This window comes from Arachis hypogaea, chromosome 2 (genome assembly GCF_003086295.3).
Source record: "Arachis hypogaea cultivar Tifrunner chromosome 2, arahy.Tifrunner.gnm2.J5K5, whole genome shotgun sequence".
Taxonomy (NCBI): Eukaryota; Viridiplantae; Streptophyta; class Magnoliopsida; order Fabales; family Fabaceae; genus Arachis; species Arachis hypogaea.
Window position 1 is genome coordinate 22,113,329 of NC_092037.1, and position 21,393 is coordinate 22,134,721.

At 34.6% G+C, this 21,393-nt stretch overlaps 1 long non-coding RNA gene across 1 annotated transcript; it reads left to right on the top strand.

The window, feature by feature from the left end:
• The first annotated feature begins 17,220 nt into the window (after positions 1-17,220).
• LOC112722958 (uncharacterized) lies at positions 17,221-21,152 on the top strand. Its single transcript, XR_011871908.1, has 4 exons — positions 17,221-17,925; positions 18,014-18,276; positions 18,358-18,502; positions 20,911-21,152. It is a non-coding gene; the product is annotated as an uncharacterized lncRNA (long non-coding RNA).
• Positions 21,153-21,393: the final 241 nt, after the last annotated feature.

The following is a 21,393-nucleotide window of genomic DNA, read 5'->3' on the forward strand; positions in this document are numbered from 1 at the left end:
GTCGAAACTTGTGATTGATCTTGGAGGTAAACTGTCGAACCACTTTATTGCTGTTTTTGTCAAGGTAGTCGGGAAAGCTTTGCTTCGAATTGCATCTGAGGCGTCTGTGAGATACATCCTGCTCCTGAAGTTGCTGAGATGATGGCTTGGATCAGATGTACCATCATACGGGGTCATGTCAGGAGCTTTGAAGTCCTTTGGGACTTTAGTTTTCATGATCTCTTTAGTGAACGGATTTTGATCCTTATGGAAGCTATCTTCATGATTGGAACGAGTAGTTTTCGTTTTGAGGTCAGCCGCGAGCTTTGTGAGTTTGTCCTCTAGCTCTCGACGACGTCTCGTTCCCCTCCGGAGTTCTCTCTCGGCTTCCTGATGAGCGGATAATTTGTATACTTTTTGGCATTGTTTTTAGTATGTTTTTGTTATGATCTAGTTAGTTTTTAGTATATTTTTATTAGTTTTTAGTTAAAATTCACTTTTCTGGACTTTACTATGAGTTTGTGTGTTTTTCTGTGATTTCAGGTATTTTCTGGCTGAAATTGAGGGACCTGAGCAAAAATCTGATTCAGAGACTAAAAAGGACTGCAGATGCTGTTGGATTCTGACCTCCCTGCACTCGAAATGGATTTTCTGGAGCTACAGAAGCCCAATTGGCGCGCTCTCAACGGCGTTGGAAAGTAGACATCCTGGGCTTTCCAGCAATATATGATAGTCCATACTTTGCCCAAGATTTGATGGCCCAAACCGGCGTTCAAAGTCACCTCAAGAAATCCCAGCGTTAAACGCTGGAACTGGCACCCAAATGGGAGTTAAACGCCCAAACTGGCACCAAAGCTGGCGTTTAACTCCAAGAAGAGTCTCTACACGAAAATGCTTCATTGCTCAGCCCAAGCACACACCAAGTGGGCCCGGAAGTGGATTTTTGTGTCATTTACTCATCTATGTAAACCTTAGGCTACTAGTTTTCTATAAGTAGGACCTTTTACTATTGTATTAAAAATCTTCGGACATTTTAGTTCTTAGATCATTGGGAGGCTGGCCATTCGGCCATGCCTAGACCTCATACTTATGTATTTTCAACGGTGGAGTTTCTACACACCATAGATTAAGGTGTGGAGCTCTGCTGTACCTCGAGTATTAATGCAATTACTATTGTTCTTCCATTCAATTCCGCTTGTTCTTTATCCAAGATATCACTTGTTCTTCAACTTGATGAATGTGATGATCCGTGACACTCATCATCATTCTCACCCATGAACAAGGTGACTGACAACCACTCTTGTTCTACAAGCGTTCAAGGCTCTAGTGAATATCTCTTGGATTCCTGATTGCACGATGCATGGTTGATCGCCTGACAACCGAGCGCTCGTCTGACAAACGAGCCAACCATTCCGTGAGATCAGAGTCTTCGTGGTATAGGCGAGAACTGATGGCAGCATTCAAGATAATCCGGAAGGTCTAACCTTGTCTGTGGTATTCTGAGTAGGATTCAATGATTGAATGACTGTGACGTGCTTCAAACTCCTGAGGGCGGGGCGTTAGTGACAGACGCAAAAGAATCACTGGATTCTATTCCGGCCTGATTGAGAACCGACAGATGAATTCTGCTATGCTGTGACAGAGCATATGCAATCGCTTTCACTGAGAGGATAGGAGGTAGCCACTGACAACGGTGAAACCCTTGCTTAAGCTTGCCATGGAAAGGAGTAAGAAGGATTGGATGAAGACTGTAGGAAAGCAGAGAGACGGAAGGGAAGGCATCTTCATGCGCTTATCTGAAGTTCCTACCAATGAATTACATAAGTATCTCTATCTTTACCTTTGTGTTATTTTCGTTCATCACCATTTACATTTGAGTTTGCCTGACTAAGATTTACAAGATGACCATAGCTTGCTTCAATACTAACAATCTCCGTGGGATCGACCCTTACTCGCGTAAGGTTTATTACTTGGACGACCCAGTGCACTTGCTGGTTAGTTGTGCGAAGTTGTGTAATGCCATGGTATTGAGCTACCACGTTCTTGGAGCCATTACCGGGGATTATGAGAGTTGTGAAAAAGTAATGTTCACAATTTCGCGCACCACTTCCCGCTGATGTTTAGCTTTCTGTTTGAGCTGTTTGAGGCAATTTTGTTATTCCCGAAGGGCTTCTAAGATTTCGGTGTTTGGAGATTGCTTGTCCCCCTTTGTTTGAGGCACATCCTTTGATGTGGCATCTGTATTTTTGAGCGGGGTTCTTTCTTCCAAACCGGAGTTGTGTTCATTGTCAAGGTTGTCCGCCATGGTGATGGGATGACTTCCAGGATCCCCGGCAATGGCGCCAATGTTCCGAGGGTTACCTGAAACTGAAGGTCGATCTCGGAGGAGATCTGCTATTGTGGTCGGAGCTGTCGTGTCTGACTTGCTGAGCCTTGAAATGTTGCTGATCCTTGATCACCGGAGGGTAGTGGTACCTGTAAAAGACTCCGATGCTTAAGTTAGCACGTGCTTTTGCCTGGGTTTTGTGTAGAATCAGAGTATGAGTTATACTTGGATGCTCCAGTGTATTTATAGTAGTGTGGGATGTCCTTTAAGATAAGTTAGTTATCTTATATTATCTTTTAGGGGAACCGCCTTATCTTTCTTGCTGCCTTTACAATGGGCTGCATTCCTTTGTTTGGGCCTGCTTGGGCCTCCATGGCGATTTAGCCAAACTCTTTAAGGAGAGGTCGGTGGTGATCCGACCAGAAGAGGTCGGTTGCTCGTGTCTTCAGTCAACCCGGGTCGCATAGCTCGGCCTAGGGTTTGAACACTGCGCAAAGCCAATAGATAAGTTATGCGAATAAGAAAAGAGAGGGTGTAGATTGTTTAAAAGAGGAAGTTACACATTCCTAAAAATTTCTTCAACATACTAGAATCGACGAGCAGTCAAACTAAATAATTAAAACCAAGATGTATTATACCGTTTGAAGTATTAAGGCAGATTAGAGGCCAGTGAGGTATCAAACACTTTCTACTAAATCTATTGAACGTGCACAACATACCCACTTTCCACAATGCCAGCAGTAAACCTCTAAGGTAAACCACATTTTATGGTCTGAGTTAGTTTAAAATCAAGACGGGGATTTGACGTATTGAGTAGTTTTGGTTGAGGTTGGCAATACCAATGCTAAGCGACTAGGTGGAAGAGTAGTGTTTTAATAAAGGCTGCTTGAAATTAGGCTGAGATTATTGAACGCACCTGTGAACTTGAACCCAAGATGAAAAGCAACTACCCTCACCTATTCTCGGATAACTAAATCTGAATCTTGGGGACAGAATTCCTATTTAGGTGGGTATAATATAAAACCTGCAAAATCAGTAAATAATTAGCCAATAAATTAATTATTAATAAAACAAATTAAAAAATAAAATTTTACAGTTTAATGAGATAGAGCCAATTAATATAAGAATTTTAACACTAATTTTAAAGAATTCGGCTAAAGATTGGGCCGAATGGACCAAACCGAAAGAACCGGGCCGTATTAGGCCCAAGGCCCAACCCACCATTGATTAAGTGAAAGGCAACGACCCTTCTTTCTTCCCTCATTATGTTTCACGTTGGAAACTTGCGGAGGGGAAGAACACCATTAGCAAACCCTTGTTTTTCATTTAATTGGACATATATATCTCTCAATCCGGAGCTCCAATTGACACACCATTTGTGGCCACACGATCGCAACGTTAAGCTATACAAAGCTCAGTCAATGATGAGGTAAAAAAAACTACTTCTGTGTTTCAGTCTCCTTCTCCCTAAAATTTGAATTTATGAGCAATTATGTTGAAAATTGCTTGATTTTGGTATTTAGGTTCAAATTAGCTTGCGGATTTTGTTAAATGTGGCTCACTTGAGCTATGGATAAGGTAAGAACCCTAACCCTCTTGTGAAATTATTGAGATTTTGAGTTTAGAGATTAATTATAGTGATATATGTGGTTTAGATTGAATGTTGTTGGTAAGGAAATTAATTGGAGGTCAAAACTTGTGATATTGGAGTTTAATTGAGGTTTTGGAAACTTGGATTGGGTTTTTGGTGCTGGAAAATCTGTTTGGGAGGTGTTGAGCCTTGAAAGCTTGAGGAAAAAGTGCATCGGAAGTGTTTCGGGTTTATCGGGGAATCGGCCAAGGTTTGGTTTGGCTTTCTCGTAACTAAAATATAATGTCTTGTGAAAACATAGGCTAGATAACCATAAGAACAATTGAAGGATGTATGTATGATCAATGGTTAGTGACCTTAAAGTAAATGTTGAGTTGTCTTGAACTTGGGTGAGGAATGATGGTATTGATGATTTGTGTTGCATGATTTTGATTTGTTGAGATTGAAAAATGTGAATGTTGAGAAGTGAATTTAAGTGTGTGTTGAACAATGATAATTGTGTTGTACTTATGTATATTGGACTTGGATATGATAATAGTGAGGTTTAGAAATCATGTGAAAATTTGTGAAAAGTTGATTTTGGCTAAACTTTGACAAGTCATAACTCGGCTTTCAGATTCCCAAATTGTTTTAAACTTGTTTCATATGAAAATTGGGTTCGTGAAGTTTACGCCGTTTGAAGAATGCATGAAAAATGTTTTAAAATGAGTAAGTTTAGCGCGCTAAAAATTCGGTATATAAGGCTGAAATTCTGCAGACTTAGCCAATTTTCTTACTAATCTGCACTGTATGCGTACGCGAACCCCTCCATAAGCGAATTGTCGTCTCTGCCTAGCATGTTTGCCTAAGCGAGCATATGTATGCGTACGCATGATGGGCCAAACACACTCCTATGTGTACACATAGCCCACACGTACGCGTGATTTCTCAATAATGCACGGCCACATGTATGCGGGTCCCTGTTTCAGCAAACATAAATTTTGCATTTTGAAAATATAATTTTGAACCTCTAAACCTCTATTTTCACTCTTTTATCCCCTAAACCTCAGTTTTATGTTAAATGGTGAGTAGAAGGTAGGAAAGAGTAGTAACTTGGAGATGAAGAAAGTTGGAGAAGTGGTGAAGTATGAAAGAGAAGTGTGTGAGTGTGATATGTATATGAAGAATCTGGCCTTAGTGAATGACTTTGAATGATTATGAATGGATATGAATGAATAGTGTATAATGATTTTAAAATCGAAATTGTTTGAGCTTGACCTGGCAAGGTTCGTGGTTGTTTACCGCTTGCCAAGTGTCGAGAAGTATGTGGGGTTCGTGGTGGTATACCACCCACATGTTTTTAAAAGTGAGTGTTTTGTGGAGTTCGTGGTGGTTTACCGCCCATATGTGTGTGTTGTTTTTTCAATTGAAGATCTTGCGAGGTTTGTGGTAGTGTACTGCTCGCAATGGTGGGGTTCATGGTGGTATACCGCACGTCAGGTGGGGTTCGTGGAGCTACCAGATGTGTCGGGTTCTGGCAAAGTAACCGACACATGAGCTCACGGCCAGTTGGAAAGGCATGCATCATATGCATTTATGTGACTTGTTTGGTTTTTCACTACTTGGGTTTTCTTACTTGAATATCTATGCTTATTTGCTATATTTGAATTTCTACTTGTGCTTGCCTTGCTTACTTTATCTTTTTGTGCATCGGTGTTTCGGAAGATTGGAGAAAAGGTGATGAGCTTGGGGGTTAAGTTAGGAATTGAGATTGAACCAGAAATCCTTAGATATCTCACCCTATTTATGGTTTAAAATATTAGTTTTAAGTTTGAATCTATTGTCGGGAGTTCTAGGATTGCCTTTGGCTTTCCCAAGTGCTTATATGTTAGTTATGTGGGCAACATTATTATGCTGAGAACCTCCAATTCTCATTCTATACATATTTTGTGATTTTCAGATGCAGGACGTGAGACCCCTCGTTGAGGCATACTGGAAGCTTCTGATAGCGGAGATCCTTGTCTTTGGGGCTTTATTTTGGATATATGTATATAAGTAGATACTTTCATCTCCACTGCTTACGTATTTGATGTATTAACTTTCTCTTAGAGGTTATTTTGGAGAAACAGGTTCTGTAACTATAGTTTGGACTTATTTTGGGTTCTCTTATATATATATATATATATATATATATACTTATTTGCTCAAGCCAGTTTATCTTCGCGAGCCGAGTCTTGAACTTTGATATTTGTACCTTGGAATTCTCTTTCAGTTATATCTATATTAGCTTCTCTTATTTTTTTCGTTTATCATTTACGTGTCATGAGTGTTGCATTTTTTGTTTTACCGTTTTCGATTTTAACATGTTTTTCAAAGGCTCTTAGTTAAAAATCTTTTTCATTATATTATGTATATAAATTTTATGTTTAGAAGTCATAGCGCCTCGCCACCTCTATTTTATATCCTAGGTGTAAAATTTTATGTGATAGGGTATTACACTATGTCGAGACAAATTAAAGTGTACATCTTGACAAATTTTCTAACTTATTGTTACCTTACTCGTGCGTGTTAATGTAACCTCTATTAAATAAAGCATACCAATTAAAAAATATTTTGAACTTCACGATCAAAAAATCATATATGTCATCAACAATACTCAGTTTTATTGTGATAAGGAAGCTTATGTGGATGTCCATTCTCAAGAAAGAATGTAATTAATAACGTTGAAAATGTTAAACTTTTACAAGTATAAATAAGAGGCTTGATCAGAAGCAATTGACACAGCAATATTAACAATAAATATTCTCTCTCTCTTTCTTATACAATAAAGCACTTCTTTACTTTCTCTCTTCGTATACTACTATATAATGTTAATATATTATCTTTATAGTAGTATAATAGTATTGGTAAATACTTATAGTAGTATTTTTATTTATACTTTATTTTATTACATCTTCCTTATTTATTTTACAACATGTTATCAGCACGAAGCTCTAACGAAATTTTAAGAAGACTTCAGGTAACAAATTTTTATTATGTCGAAGTTCTTTCATCTTGAATATAATGTTTTTGATATATTTGGAAACAATTATTTATCATGGATATTATATGCTAAAATCCATCTTGATTCAATAGATCTTGGAGATACTATTAAGGCTGAAAATAATACATCCCAGAAGGATAAAGCCAAAGCTATGATTTTCCTTCATTGTCATCTTGACGTATGATTGAAAAATGAATATCCCACATTAAAAGATCCTGCAGATCTGTGGAATGACCTTGAAGAAAGGTACAATCATCAAAAGACGGTGATACCTCCTCAAGCCTAATATGTTAGAAAAAACTTTCTCGACCTTCCATGCCTCGAATGTGCTCCTGCAGTAGCAATCGAGAAAAAAGATTTAAAAAATATTCTGAGCTAATTTCTTGCTTTCTTGTTGCTGAACGCAACAATGAGTTGCTCTTAAAAAATCATGAAGCGCGCCTAGCTGGCGCCGCCCCATTTCCTGAAGTAAATGCGGCAAATCATTACCCCAGAAGAGGTAAATGACAAGGTTTTAGTAGCAAGAAAATTTATGGAAGGAAAATGAATTATGTTCACAAGAAAGGATCTCACCAGAATTGAGATAAGAAAGAAACAATGGGCAAAGTAAATCAATTGAGGATAAATGCTACTGTTGTGGTGGAAAGGGCCATTGGTCACGTACCTGTCGTATCCCAAGGCACCTAGTTGATCTTTATCAAGCATCCTTGAAAAGGGATGACAAAGGAAAGAAAACAAATTTTGTTTCAAATGATAAAAATTCCACCACTCATTATGATGTATCTAATTTCTTTAAGGATTCTAAAGGAAATATTGGCTATTTACTGTACATGTACTTCTACTCATTTTATTATTATTATTTATCTTTGAAGAAAAATGGCAAGGACATATTCTGAAGATATTTGCCTTGCGGATAGTGCAAGTTCGCACACTATTCTTAAAAGTGATATATATTTTACCCATCTTGTGCCAAAAGAAGAGTATGTTAATACTATTATTGGCTTAGGCAATGTGATAGAAGGCTCCGGAAGAGCTATAATTTTGTTTCCTAGAGGAAAAAAATTTGTAATAAATAATGCACTATTATCTACCAAGTCTCTAAGGAACTTGATGAATTTCAAAGATATTCGGATATCACATTGAAACAATGAATGAGGGAAATCATGAGTGTTATGTATCACAACTCATGATTTAAATAAAAAGGTTATATTAGAAAAGTTACCCTCACTTTCATCTGGGTTGTATTATACCATGATTAGTGCAATTGAATCACATGCCATTGTAAACCAGAAGTTTACTAGCCCAAATAAATTCATAACTTGGCACGACGGATTGGGTCATCTAGGAACACCATGATTAGGAGAATTATTGAAAACTCCCATGGACATTCACTAAAGAACCAGAAGATTCTTAAAACTAGTGAATTTTGTTGTGCTGCATATTCTCAGGGAAAGTTAATTTTAAGGCTATCACCAGTAAAAAATGGATTTGAGTCCCCTGAATTCCTAGAAAAGATTCAAGGTGATATGTGTGGACCTATTCATCCACCATGTGGATCTTTTAGATATTTTATGGTCCTGATAGATGCATCTTCGAGATGGTCACATGTGTGCTTATTATCTTCTCGCAACCTGGTGTTTGCGAGATTACTGGCTCAAATTATTCGATTAAAAGCACAATTTCTAGAAAATCCAATCAAAGCAATTCATCTTAATAATGCTGGTGAATTTACTTTCCAAGCATTTGACGCTTATTGTATGGCTAATGGAATAAGTGTTGAACATCCAGTAGCTTATGTTCACACACAAAATGGGTTAGTAGAATCACTTATTAAACGCCTCCAATTAATTGCTAGACCCTTGCTTATGAGAACAAATCTCCCAACCTCGGTTTGGGGGCATGTTGTTTTACATGTCGCAACACTTATTCGTTTGAGGCCAACGAGTTATCATCAGTTCTCTCCTATGCAATTAGTTTTTGGCCAGCAGCCAAAGGTTTCCCATTTAAGAATATTTGGGTGTGCGATATATGTTCCCATTGCACCACCTAATCGCACCAAAATGGAACCCCAAAGAAAATTGGGGATATATATTGGATATGATTCTCCCTCTATAGTGAGGTATCTTGAGATAAAAATTGGAGATGTATTTAAAGCCCGGTTTGTGAACTATCATTCTGATGAATCAAAATTTCCAACATTAGGGGGAGAGAATAAGCTTCCTGAAAAGGAACTTAATTAGAATGTATCATCGTTGATGTATTTAGATCATCGATCAGGGCAATGTGAACTAAAAGTTCAAAAGATTATACATTTGCAAAGAATAGCAAATGAATTGCCTGATGCATTTTGTGATACAAAGAGGATAACCAAATCTTATATACCAGCGAAAAATATTTCAATTCGAATTGATGTCCCAGTTGGACAAATTACCACCGAAGCAAATACACGCCAGAAGCGTGGCAGGCCTATCGGTTCTAAAGACAAAAATCCTCGAAAGAGAAAAGAGGTAAATACTATTCCTGTTGAAAAAGACATAGTAGAGACACCTGCAGTTGTCCAAAATTCTGATATAATTATAACGCCAGAAGACGTTCAGGTACCTAAAAATTGTGAAAATGACAAGATCTCGATAAATTATGTCTTTACAGGAGAGAAATGGGACCGAAATAAGATAATTGTCAATGAAATATTTGCATATAATGTGGCATTAAATATCATGCATGATAGTAAGAATCTTGAACCAAGATCAGTCAAAGAATGTCGACAAAGAAATGATTGGCCAAAATGGAAAGAAGCCATGAAGGCTGAGTTAGTCTCACTTGCAAAACGTAGAGTCTTTGGACCTGTTCCGTACACCAGAAGATGTAAAACCTGTTGAATACCGATGGATATTTGTGAGAAAACGAAATGAGAAAAATGAAGTTGTGCGCTACAAAGCCCGACTTATGGCACAAGATTTTTCACAAAGGCCTGGTATAGATTATGAAGAAACGTATTCTCTTGTAGTGGATGCGATAACATTGCGTTATTTGGTTAGTTTATCTGCATATCATAAACTGCATATGCATTTAATGGATGTGGTAACAGCCTACTTATACGGCTCATTAGATCGGGATATCTATATAAAAGTCCCTAAAAAACTAAAGATATCTAAATTATCCAATGAATATTCGTAAGGGTTATACTCAGTCAAATTGCAAAGATCTTTATATGGTCTAAAGCAATCTGAACAAATGTGGTATAATCGTCTTACTGAGTATTTGGCCAAAAACGGATTCAAGAATGATGATATCTGCCCGTGTTTTCATAAAGAAAACTGCATCTGAATTCATTATAATTGCTGTGTACGTTAATGATTTAAATATCATTGGAACTCCTAAAGAAATCCCAACAATTATAAAAATTCTAAAAGAAGAGTTTGAGATGAAAGATCTTGGAAAGACTAAATTTTGTCTCGGTCTGCAGATCGAGCATACAAAAAATGGGATATTTATTCATCAAACGACATACACAGAAAAGATCTTGAAGAGATTTTATATGGATAAGTTGTATCCATTAAGTACTCCAATGATTGTAAGATCTTTAGATGTGGAAAATGATCAATTCTGTCCTAAAGAAGAAAATGAAGATATCCTTGGTCCTAAAGTACCATATCTTAGTGCCATTGGAGCGCTAATGTATCTTGCTAATAATACACGACCCGATATATCATTTGCTGTGAATTTACTAGCAAGATATAGTTCCTCTCCAACCAGAAGACATTGGAGTAGAATCAAACAAATCTTTCGATATCTTCATGGAACGGTTGATATGGGATTGTTCTATCCCTATGGATCCAAGTCACAACTAGTTAGCTATGCAAATGCTAGATACTTGTCTGATCCACACAAAGGGAGATCTCAAACAAGATACTTGTTCACATATGGTAGTACAGCTATATCATGGAGGTCCACGAAATAGACAATTGTAGCAACATCCTCAAATCATGCTGAAATACTAGCAATACATGAAGTTAGTTGCGAGAGTTTTTGGCTGAGGAGTGTGATCCAATATATTCTGTCATCATGTGGACTAGTTGATCAGAAGATAGCTCCAACTATCCTGTTTGAAGATAATACAGCATGCATTACTCAACTTAAAGGCGGATATATCAAAGGTGATAGAACGAAGTATATTTCTCCCAAATTCGTCTTCACTCATGATCTTCAAAATCAAGGGACAATTGATATCCAACAAATCTGTTCAAGTGATAATCTAACAGATTCATTCACAAAGTCACTCCCGAAATTCTCTTTTGAAAGATTGGTACATGAGATTGGGATTCGTCGATTTCGAGACATTAAATGATGTCGACAAAAGGGGGAGACTGTACTCTTTTTTTCTTGGTCGGGTTTTTTCCCATTAGGTTTTTCTTGACAAGGTTTTTAATGAGGCAGTCCCCATCACAAAGGATATTGTACTCTTTTTACTTCACTAAGGTTTTTTCCCATTGGGTTTTTCTTTAGTAAGGTTTTAACGAGGCATAATCTTAAATGGACATCCAAGGAGAAGTGTTGTGATAAGGAAGCTTATGTGGATGTCCATTCTCAAGAAAGAATGTGATTAATAATGTTAAAAAAGTTAGACTTTTACAAGTATAAATAGAAGGCTTGATCAGAAGCAATTGACACAGCAATATTAACAATAAATATTCTCTCTCTCTTTCTTATACAATAAAGTACTTCTTTACTTTCTCTCTTCGTATACTATTAATATAATATTAATATATTATCTTTATAGTGATATAATAGTATTAGTAAATACTGATAGTAGTATTTTTATTTATACTTTATTTTATTACATCTTCTTTATTTATTTTACAATAAGTTTAAATATTATTCTTATATTTCTTTCTTAAACTTTGAAAATAGTATTCAAATGCTATTTTAGCATTCCTAGTTAAGGATCAAAATAAATCGAGCAATTATTTTTAAGCAAGTTTCCTTGTTTCCAACATTTTTTCCTTATTCACCATATTTTGTGTGCTTGCATTTTTCTTTTATTTTTTTCTCTTTTTGTCATTGACTTATTCTTTTCCTAACTAATTTTTTCTTCTTTCCTCGATCCAATGTGTCCTCAAAGAATAAATCTAAAATATGCTCCTTTTAAACCATAGTTATTATTACCGAATCAAACTGATCGGTTCGACCAAAAAATTAGTAAATTAAATTTTATACCTCGATCAAACCTAATAAAAATCAATCTGACTGAATTATTTGGAGGACGAACCTACAGCACTAGCATTCTACAAGTCCATCATGTTTCAACGTAGACAATCACCAAGCTATCATACTTCTTGATAATATATATGCAAATTATAATACATATAGATATCTTTCATTAAATAATTTACTTCTATTTAATTTATTTTAATTTTAATTTTTTAATTATTTTATATTTTTATTTATGTAAAATCGGTTTAATCCGTAATTTACCGATTAAACCAATAATCCAATAACCTAATAGTCTGACCGGTTTAATTACCGATTAATTTCTGACTACTATGCTTTTTAACACCCGCTCTCACAATTAAACGTGACATTAAATATTTTCTTTACCTTAAAATAGAATCAAATTCTAATGCAATCCAAAAAAAAACTTCATTCATTATTCACAAATGAGAGATCATAACAAAATTAATAAAAAGAATTTATAATAATGCACCACACATTTAATTAATTTATAAATATATTAATATGATCGATCAAATAGAATATATAGATTCATGCTAAGAAATCTTTATTGATTGGATATCTTAGGGTACATGAAACAAACACCAGACTTTTTTTTTATTATAGTGCTATATATAATTTCCCTGAAACTAAATTCGGGCAATATCCGAATCTCCAATAAAAGAGGTTATTATTATTATTATTATTATTATTATTATTATTATTATTATTATTATTATTATGGTGGTCCACAGACAATGTCACAGGCGCATAAGCGTTGACTATTTCCCCTGTTTTGACAAGTGCAATGCATAGGCATGGCTCGAGCTCCGAATTTACTGAGGAATTCCAAGGCGCAGTCAAGCGCACCTCTAGTGGCGTCACATCTCCCATTCACTGTCAGTGTTTGATGACAAAACTTGATTTGCCCTGTAAATCAAGTATATATATAAAAGAAATAGTCAGAAATTTTAATATAATTCAAGAGGTTACATATTCATAATTTTTCACACTAAAGTGTATATCACTAATTTTAATCATACACGTTCTATGTAAATGAAAAGAAAAAGAAAAATAATAATGATAACAAAATATAGTTACTCCAAAATTTTAATTGTATTGAGAACTTAGTATATAGATAGATATAAATATTAAATATATTATGTCTTTAGAATGCACCAAAATTGCAAAGTCATGGATAAATTAAATCCCATAGCTTACCATAGATTGTACTGAATAAAGTGGAGGAGACTAAAATAAAAATAAGAATGCTTCTTGGATTCATGATGTGAGGTATTTTATTTCTAACAGGATACTATTCTTATCTCTAACCGTGAAGATGGATGAGAACGGTGTGTATATTACAATAATCGAATAAAAGCAATATAAATAGGAGTTTGAGTTATAAGGTTAATATTATACTTATATAGTGGTGCGGTAGCACTTGATGATAAGCTTGAACATGAATCAAAACAGAACAATTGAAGCAAAATTATGGATAATAATGGTAACAAGATATTCACGATGGAAAAGATATTTTATTAAAAGATATTTTCTATTTTTGAAGAAACTATGTATGCTACTATTATCTTGAAAAAACAGTAAATGAAATCTTTTATTAAATAAAAATAGTAGAGTACAGTATTATTTTGATCACTAATTTTTAGACTGAATCTTAATTTAATTCTTAACGTTTTAAACATCTTATTTTAATTTCTAAAATTTTTAAACGTCTTATTTTAATCTAAAAAAAATTTAAACGGATTCAATATTATTTTGCCATTAAATTGACACAAACAATTCACATATTGAAAAGTTAATAACATTCGATTTTAGTATGTAAATAAAATTGATCCACTAATGGTCGCTAATATAAAAGTATTTTCTTTGATTTTGAAGCATTGATAATTTATTATTAGAATTTAAAATTTTGTACAAAAAAAAATCGAAGAGAAGATATATTACAAGAATATTTTGGTTATGTTTTTCTAACATATAAAAAAAGATATGACTTAACTAGTAACATTATTAACATCCACATTACTCATTCCGTTAACTATTAATGTCAAATTTAACGGTAAAACAATATTGAATTTATTCAAAACTTTTTAGAATAAAAATAAAACGTTTAAAACATTAGAGACTAAATTAAAATTAAGTCAAATGTAGGAGACTAAAATTATACTTTATCCAAAATAATAAATAATTGTAATATCCATTTCAAATAGAATAAAACAAGTTCATGAATCATAAAATCAAATAATTTGTTATATATGGTAATAAATCTTTTTTATATTCATTTCAAAACGAATAAAGTAGGTTTATAAATTATAAAATCAAATAATTTAATTTTTATATATAAACTAACTTATTTAATCTTATGATTTATAAATTTATATACAAATTAAATTATGTGATTTTATAATTTATAAACTTACTTTATTCGGTTTAAAATGGATATGAATTCAGGATTCTTTATTATCGTTGAGTTTAGAAAATAATAGCTTAATTTTTGTGATGCTAAAGATATGTATTTGATCGGAATAAAAACCTAAAGTGTGTTTGATATATAATCTATTGTTGTAGGCCCAATTACAGTTTTTGTTTGAGTAACCTATATTTAAACAAGATCAGCAATATAGCTTGTTGCATGATTAAAAGCACTTGATGCCGCTGAAATTTTACCAATTCAGGTGAAACAAACCAAGTGAAAGGTGGTTCACTTTTTGCTGGCACCAAAATTTTTTATCAAAAGGCATTAAAGAAAAAAGTCAAATAATAGAGCCAAAGATAAAATCAAATGTTGATCTGATTTAGAAGAAAAGTGTTATAGTTATGTTAACCAAGGCTTGTTTGGGTGAACTTCTAAGAAAAGATCTTTTTTCGAGTTATTTTTTTTTGAAAGATTTTATAGAGAAGTAAAAGTAATTTTATGTTTGGATATCTCATGTAAAAAGGTCTTTTTATCTATCAATTATGTTTGGGTAAAACAATATAAAAGTACTTTTTTGTTTATTTATTACATGAAAAACATCTTTTTTTTAAAGAAAAAAGATCTTTTAAAAAAAGATGTAAATTACAACTTCTCAAAAAAGATCTTTTTTTTATTTTACTAGTGCTTTTACTTTTACTATTAGAAATTTGCCAAACACGTTAAAAAATAAAAAAATATCTTTTTTCATTGAAAAAAGATCTTTTTTTAACAAAATAATGGCGCCCAAATATGCACTAAATGTGCAAATAAAATAGCTACTTGAAGCTACCTTAATCTGCTGCAACAATTTGAAAAAGGAAAAAAAAAGATTCACTTTTCTCTAATCAAAATAATAGGTAAAGGATTAAACTTGGGGATAAAATTTAAGGATTAAAGGTGTTGATCTTACAAGTATTTTAAGAATATTATGATTCTACTACTGCTGCTACAATATTATTTCTCTATAATTTCGTGCTGCCTCTACTCTACGTTTTTTATGATTTTTGGAGAAAAAGACAAGCTATGGTTCGTTCTTATGATGTAGAAGTTGTCACCAAAGACAGCTTCGAGCTTTAAAAGTATTATCTTTCGATAAAACGAGTTGTCAAGGATTGAAAAAGAGAGAAAACACCATACTAAATTTTCATAGCATCTCTACTCTTGAAATTTTGGAGCAATATACCTACATTAAAGGAGAATTTTGCCACTATGAAAGGCAACAAGAAGGAGTGTTTAAAGCTAATTTTCTCATAACTTCCAAACTATTATATTTCTTTTCTTTTATTAAATATTTTGTTTTTTGAGTTTATTTTCTTTGATTTTTCAAAGTAAAAGACAAATTATGCGGTATATAAAAAAGTCATTCGAGATAAAAGACAAAAAAGGTTAAATTTAGAGAGAAAAATTATTATTATTATGTCAAACTCTTTTGATATATTTTTATTTTGTGTCATAAATTTTAAGAGATTTTTTTACTAAGTTGAATTAGCACTTAATGTTAAGAATTTAGAGAGTAAAACTAGCCAAAACAAGTTTAATTAGAAGCTGAGTCTTCTCGAAGAGAATTAGAAAGAATAGTAAAAAATTAGTGTTTGTAATCTTTTAAAAAAGATAGTGAAAATTCTACTATAGTTATGATAAAAACTGAATATATAAGTCATATTATACAATATATTTAAACCAAGATATATATCTGTATATTCTTTTTTATTCTATTTTTATTTTGTTCATTAGATAAAAATAAATTATCTTCTATATAATTATTATCACATCCACAACAGAAACAAAATTTTATAATCTATTTTGATGTTCAAGTTAATAAAATTAAAAAGCGACCCTAAATTTAACTTTTTTTAAGTCATTAAAAAATAAAAATCTTTAATTATTCTTGACTATTAAAGATAAAGTAAGATCTTCTAATAAGAGAGTAGTCATAAGTTCTATGCTTCACAAGTGGTGTCTTTCATACTTGACATATGGTAGTGGTATATAACTAACAAGTGTCTAATCCAAAAGATGGTATCCAACACTTCAAACAAACACGAAGAATCAATAGAACTAAATTTTGATCCGCACAATATACAGAAAACTAAATTAATTATCTATATAGTATAAATTTAAAATGCTGTATCATTTAAAATATATTAGATAATGTAAGATCGAGAACCTTTGAAAAGTCTTATTATGATCAAGTTCCAAATCATATAGTTATTTACAGCCTTAATTTTAAAAATTATTTTATTAAAGATAATTAAGGCAAGTTTTAATTTATTGAATTTGAGATTAGTTATGATTATTATTATCCAATTTTATAATTATTAGATTATTTTCTATATTTAAATTATAAAGTTGATAATTATGAAATAATAAGGATTTTATATGATTTAGATTAGATAATTAATATTTTAAATATTAATACTGCTATTTTAAAAAATAAAGAAATTAAGTATATTATTTCTTATTATTTGATTTGGGTATTTTATTGAAAATAATTGTAAAGTTGATGAACAAATAGTATTTCATGCATTATTACTTTTGAATTGAAATTTATTTTTAATTACTATATTATCCTATTTTAAGTGAAATTACTAAAATACCTATAACCCTAATTTTTGAAAATGAAATCCTAACCCAGTGACCCATAACCGACCCAGTTTCCTATGCTCACACTTAGCAGCAGCAGCTGCTGCCCCTCTACCCTAGACACCCACATGCAGAGGCAAAAAGGAAAATAGAGGAAGAAACAAACGAAACAAAGAGAAGGAGAGGCAAAATTAGGGAAGAGGGGAGAAGAGGGAGGCGGCGCGTGGGGTGCCACTGCCACCGTCGCCGCCGTTGCGAGCTGAGGGGAAAGGGAGTTCTGGGCGAAGAGAGAGAGCTCGCGAACCAGGGAGATCGACCCACGCCTCGCCGCCGCGCCACCGTCGTTCGGTCTGCCCGCGAGCTGCCGCCGTGAAGCCGTGCCGTTCGTCTTCGCCCAGTCGCGATTCTGCCACCCATCTCCCTGTTCTGTCACCTGAAGAGTACCACGAAGGCGAGAAGGAGCTCGTGAGTGAAGGGAGCGCGCAAGGGAGAGGAAGGAGGCGCTGGCTGGCCGTCGTACCTCGCCGTCGTTGCTGGAGGCCTGGGAGACACCATCAATCGCCGTTGAGCCGCGCCGGACCCAGAACTGCGAATGTGAGGGGTGCGATGCGGGGGGCCGATGAGAGAAAAGGGGAATGCACGTGCGCGCGCAGGGGAAGGGCGTCGCTGCTATTACCGTTGGTTCTGAGCTACCGCCGCCACTGCCGTTGGAAGCCGCCGTTAGGATCGCCATTGCTTTGGTAAGCTTGCCCCGTTTCTGGTTCTTCTTAGTTCCGCCAATTCAATTTTAGTTTGAAGCTGCCACTGAAACTGTTGTGTTTAATAAAGGGGCTGTCATATGATATGTTGTCACTGTCGGAGGACCTGCGGCTCTGCGTTTCCGACCGCCGGTGGTGGCGCGGGTGTTGCTGGAATCTCTGTTAGCTTGCCCTGTGCTGTTGAGTCACCACCGATGCTGAGAATAGGTGCTGGGAACTGCTAACGGAGCAGGCTGAGTCGCGGCAATTCTGGCTGCCAACGGCGGTTTTGTGGTTGTCAGAACCACTGCTGAAGCTTCTGTCCTTTGGTTCAGTTAGTATTCCTTAGTTGCCGTAAGTACCTCTGCCTCGAGACCTTGCCAGTTCATATCCCGTGATGTGTTTTAAGATTTTCGCAATAATAATGTTTTCTAGGATTAAGTTATCGGAGCCACATGTTGCGCGTAAGGGTTATCCTTGCTGCTGCGAGAGTAAACAAAGCTATGATGTAAGCTGCCGGTGAATTCAGGTTGATTTAGAGTTCCGGTGACGCTTTTGGATTATGATATTGTGTTTTGAGGTAGGGGCGCTTTCCAAAATCTATGTTTTATGTATTGGAATTATTATATATGGATACTGATGTGAGATATTGTGTATTTGGTGATTGTATCGGCCTTATGTATGGTTTGATTTGTCTCGATTGATTATGAACGTTTGTTGATTGGTTTGTTGTGCGGTTTTGTGAAATGGAATGATTGAGTTGATTCCTTTAAAGATTTGAGGTCGAGTTTAATCCATTGAGAATTGATTTGGATTTAGTTGATTTTCTTGATAATGTGAAATATTGAACGCTCTTTTGAATCCAGTTTGGTTTGTTTTAATTGGCTTGGTTTTGACAAATGATTTGTTGCTAAACCGTTTCTTTAAAGCTTCGGAAATGAGTTAAATCGGTTGATATTGAGTTGGTTTTGAAATGGTTTCCTTGAGATATGCCACTGAGGCGATTGTTGGATTTAGCTTGCTTTTGAATTGATTTCTGGTTTTGAGCTTTTGAAAAGGGAAGAGGAACGATTTAGTTGGGACCCGAACCGGGTGGCAAAAGTCTAAGTTTTAGGGGAGGTGTTGTCGAAATTTCTACAAAATCCTAGTCTTATTTGAAAAGTTATTTAAAAAGGGTTGGATTTGAGAAATTGTATTATTTGATTTATTAAAAGAATAATTATGTTTTCAAGCTTAATTTATTTAATGAACTTTATGCGTTGAGTTCGGCTCAGTTAGAAATGAACTATTTTTACCGTTTGAATTACTGAAGGAAAGAATGATGCTCTAATATTGATTTCAATATAAAAAGGGGCTTTTAGTGATTTTAAAGGAATCTAGACTTTTGATTGAGTAATCAAGTTTGAGGTAATTTGGAAGAGTTAGAAAGATGGGTTCCAAAAAAGAAACCTGAAAGTGGTTTGATTCAAACGAACCGGTTCCGTTTCAAATGAGTTGATTTTTAGACCGGGTTGGAACTTGTGATTTTATATGGTCAGTTTCATAATAAACTCAGTTTTATTTACTTGAACCGAGAATCTATGATTTTAAGAGTTTCAATGAGTTTTAAGGAATTGATATAGGTTGACCTTCTCTAAAGACTTGGGACTCTGCCGAGAAACTTTTGTTATAAAATCCTATTGTTGGATAGGTGATTTTGAATACCTTGAAATAAATCCTTTACTTTCCATGGTTTTGGAAGTTTTGGAAAGAGGATACCGAGAGTGGCATTGTTTTTAAAAGGGGAATTTACTTTGAGTAAAAGTGGCTTATGAGCCTGAGATGATTTGAGAAATGAGATCTTTAAAGCTAAGGCTGAAAATAGTTGAAACTTGATTTCAAAGTAAAATGATTTGAGGAAAAGTAATTTATGGCTTAAATGCCGCTTTATGAATTTGATGATGTTGGATGGTGGAAGTGCGATTTTGTTATGAGCCAGAATGGCTGTGTATGCTATTGAACTATGGCTGATTGCCGAATGAGTTGTGAGCCGTGGGGCTGATTATGAATTATGAATTTAAGCCGAAGGACTGTATTTATTGATAAATTGGCTGGTTCTGGATTGAACCGTGAGCCGGATGGCTGAGATGGATGGTGATCCATGGTTGAGTACAATTGCATGTATGCAATTGAATGAATTGTGAATTTAAGCCGGATGGCTGAGATGAATGTTGTATGCGAGTATGCTTGTGTTTTCTCTCTGGTTGTATGCGATACCCTCTAATGGCGACAGGGCACCGATACTCTCTAATGGCGACAGGGCGCAGATACCCTCTAATGGCGACAGGGCGTATATACCCTCTAATGGTGACAGGGCACATATTCCCTCTAATGATATTAATACGCAACAAAGAGACTGTGCTCGGGTTAGCTACCGGACACGTCGGGATGGCTTGATAACCGACAGATGATATCATCAGCCACTAGGACAGGCATGCATCATATGCATCTATGTGACATTGTTTGGGTGTGCATATTGTACTTGGTTTGCCTTTGTGATTAACTGCTAATTGTTCTATTTGCTGTAACTGTTTGTTTGTGCTTGAACTTCCTATCTGTGTTTGCATCTGGGACTCTGTTGGATTGTGGTGATTGGTTGATGGTTGGATTGTTTGGGCCTAGGGCCGTGGTTGGAATGAGATGAACCGATGGTTGATTTCAGTTTTGTGTTTCTGATTTGGAATAAAATATGAAAGGCTATTTTGGTTTAGTTTAGATAAACCTTTTTAAAAGGCTTTTGATGTTTTGAAAATTAAACAGTACCTCTTTCAGAAAAGATTTCCGACTTTACTTTTATTGAAAACCGTTGTTTTTGAAAAGAGGCATAAGACGGTTATTAATCACTGGTACGGTTATCCTCACGTATCATATTACAGTAATTCCCAAAAACCCTCTACTGAGAACCCTTTCGAAGATGATGTTCTCACCCCTACATTTTTCCCCTTTCAGGAGGTGGGCGCAGAAGTCACGAAGAGTTTATTTATTGGTTATTGAGATACTCTGTATTGCTTTAGATTATTATTTTGTACCCTCGCCTTTATCCTGATATATTCTGTAAGAGGGATAGAAATTGTATTGGGTAATGTTTGTAATATTGTTTTTATATATATGTATGTATATATATATGGATGTACTCTTTATGAGTTTCTGCAAGCTCTATGGTATGTATGGATGTACGTTGTATAGCAAAAGTATTTTTTTTGGAGCGGTTTTGCGGTTTAAAATTTTAAACAGGCTCATATTTTAGTATTAAATAGTATAAGTGTCGTCGTAATGTCCGAGCTATCAGAGTTGCAAAGCCGGAAGCGTGAGCTTTGGTAGTTAGGGTGTTAAAGATAATATATAACTTAATATTAAACTTGAGATTTTATTTATAAAAATATTGTACAATACTTTCATTTAGTAATTTATATATGATTCAATATTAATATT